This window comes from Microtus ochrogaster, chromosome X (assembly GCF_000317375.1).
Source record: "Microtus ochrogaster isolate Prairie Vole_2 chromosome X, MicOch1.0, whole genome shotgun sequence".
Lineage (NCBI taxonomy): Eukaryota > Metazoa > Chordata > Mammalia > Rodentia > Cricetidae > Microtus > Microtus ochrogaster.
In genome coordinates this window covers 20189543-20192889 of record NC_022026.1, presented here as the reverse complement: position 1 = coordinate 20192889, position 3347 = coordinate 20189543, and positions in this window count along the sequence as shown.

The following is a 3347-nucleotide window of genomic DNA, read 5'->3' as shown; positions in this document are numbered from 1 at the left end:
GCACTTTTGTCCAGTGGTCAGCACTTGGCAGTTGAAGTGAGCTGTGGATGGATGTCCTATGCCCATTTGTCTTCTGTCTTCTTTGGAGGAAATAGAGTGATGCTGTTAGGAGCCAACCTTTCCTTTTTGTTATGAGAAGTTTTTTTCAATAATTAAATATTTAAATGCCATATTTCCCAGATCTCTGAGTTGTTGAGGGCTGTTTGCCAGGTATAGATGAGTTATAAATACAGTATAGAACTTGGTTGGGGAGATGAGTCCAAGCTTGACTGTAAAGATTCTCAACTTAACAGGTAAGATATACACTCATAAAAAGATAGAAAGGATAAAAAACTGCTGACAATAGAAGGTTAACAGCAAAACTGACAATAGTAGGGAACAGCTTAATATATTTTAAATGAAGGTTGGATTAAATATAAAGTATTATTTTGTAATATGGAATGAGATACAATGAATAGACAATTATAACATTTAACAGTAAGCATAGGTGCATTTAAGTCACATGTGTGCACACACATGCTCAGTGAACAGGAATTGGGCAAAGTGGATGCTCTTGGTGGACCCTACCAAAGGCGTGTTACTGCACAAAACACACATGTAACAGAGTAAGCAAGAAGAATTTAAAATAAAAAAAACTTAGGTAAACCAGGGGACCAGGCAGGGTATACCTCAATAAAGATGGTAGGACTTGGCCACTTGACCTGGCTCTCAGTTAACATGGTGCTGAAGTCACCTGACCTCAGTTAAGATGGTGGTAAGATCACTTGACCTCAGTCAAAATGGTGGTAATGTCACCTATGTAACAGGGAACCAGACAGGAAATACCTCAGTAAAGGTGGCAGAACTTGGTCACCTGACCTGGCTCTCAGTTAAGATGGTGGTGTGCTGTGGGAGCTCCTTCTGCTCCTTCAGCCAATAGCCTTTAAGATACCAGCTCACTTGGGCATGGTCTCTTTGGTTTGAAAAAGCAGAGGTAGTTGTATGCTCTCTTGCTTGCTTCAGACTCCACTTTTGGAAGCCAGACTCTTTCTGGTCATGCAGATGGCTGTTGACTAGGACGGTGATCTGTAAGTTTTCCTTTAAATAAATAACCCTTTTACTAGTCATAATTCCAAACTGGTGTGGGATTGTTTTGTGACTTACTTCTTTAGCGGTAAAGTTACCTGACCTCAGTTAAAATGATAGTAAGGTCACCTGACCTCACTCAAAATGGCAGTGGTCATATGTTGTATGAAAGAGTAACCTAGAGGCATGTTTCTCCCTGTTGCTGAGCTAGCATGCCACTAGCTGTGGCAGGGAGCAAACGGCTGGAATTGAAAACAGCTCCCTTGTGGATCCAATTAGTCTTGTCTGCAGCAGTGGCAGGGACAGTTTGAGGAAAAGCAGAGCCAGCAGGACAGTGGCAGAGAATAGTTTGAGCAGTTATACCATAGCTGAAAATGTGAAAACCCACAAAAACCACCACAGAGCCTATAGAAGAGTGTACTCTCTCTATAGGCAGGGTGTGAAATGATGACAAACACCATAGGGCTTGTAGAAGAGCATGTTCTCTCCACAGGTGGGTGTTAAGGCCTCAGTAGCTCTGGACTTGGCAACTAACTCAGAAGCCAGAGAGGCTGAAGGCCACTCTGAGCAGTCTCTCATGATGGGTATCACTGACAAGTGGTCCAAAGAAAAAGAAAAGAAAAAGAAAAGGAAAAAGGAGAAAGAAAAATCTGAGGGATCCTGGGTCCCAACTTGAATGCACTGCACATCATGTAACATGCTAGTATGGTAGGACTGATCCCAGATTGTCCAGTCATGTTTTTACCTATGGAAAGCAACCAGAGATGAATGTTAGTGAATGGCTCAACTATAGCAGTGAAAACTGGTTGGGGGCTGGAAGGTGAAAACTCACCACCAAAGGTCTTGGTGTGCATAAGGGTTGGTGTTCCGGGCTGTTGCAAAGAAACCTGGTTTCCCAGTCCAGGGTTCCATGTGTCCTCAGCTGGCTTGCCCACTGGCAGATGGGACCATTGAAAGCATGACCAAGTCACAAGCACTGATTGAATGGTTTAAATAAAATACTGCAGGTTCCCCAAGGGGCACAGTGGCAGAAAGGCTGCAGGTCCCCAAGTGGTGGAAGTAGGCAGCAGGACATGAGACCATTCCACCAGTCCCCTAGTGGCAGCAGGCAATGGACAGTGAGTCCTGAGACCACGATGGGCCACGAAGGCAACCAGTTACAGCCAGGGAGCAAGTCCCAGGTAGGGAGCTTCATGTTGGGTGAGGGACTGAGATGCATAGACATGCACGAGACCACACTGCAGGTCTCTGAAGGCAGCTGGTCTCGGGCAGGGAACCACATGACAGGTGAGAGACAGAGTCATAGATAGCCACCCCATGCAGAGTGAGGTTGGATATTTATTTAGTGGGTTTGGAGGCAAAGGGGGGGGAGAGGAGAAGGGAGAAGAGCAGAGAGGCAGAGAGAGAGGAGGGGGGAGAGGAGATGAGTCACAGCAGCAGCTACCTTTTTGCGCGAGAGATGGAAAGGAAAGGACTCGGGTCTCAGCAGTGGACAGGGAAGGTATTTGGTGGGGCTTGTCTCTTAAAGGGACAGGGCCGACCGTTACAACTAGCATTATTGTATACATTCAGTAAATTGACAAGGCAGTTCTAGAACCATTTTTGCCATCTAATTTAGCATTCTGGCTGCCTTGGAATAATGATGTCTACCACACAATTGGTTATATTTTTCACATAATTGGTTATATTGTTTTCATGTCACCACTTGTATTTCACAGCAAACTTTTTTTTTTCCTGTGACAAAATGACAGAACCTATAAGTAAAGCAACTAATCAATCCAAATTCATTTCTCCATGACAAAAAATCATTTCCTAGGAAACCAAACCTAACCAATTTTCTCAAAAATTAAAAGGAACAAATAGCATATTTAGTTAGCAAAAGCTATTTAGTAATGAAATTTAAATAATTTGCTAAGATATAAAAAAGAAAACCTTCTATTTAACTAGCACATGAAAAACTTCACTATTATACAATGCTCAAATTGGGCTATATTCTGCTATTAAACCCTCATATCAAAAGAGAAACAGATTTAAAGAGAAAATAATTAAATAGTGAATTTAATAGTGTTCAGTGTATCTCACTGAAAGGTACTGTTTTCTAAGTAAATGAAGAATGTGACTATCAACTTAAAGTAAACTTTGCCTTTTCCTTAGTCTCTCAATTTAAAAAGTCTACCTTGTAGTACAGAAGTTGGCATGTGTCAGGATAACAATGCAGGGAAGGGCTTGAAGAGATACAGAAATGCAACCACCCAATTTAAGTTAAAAAACAAAACCAAAAA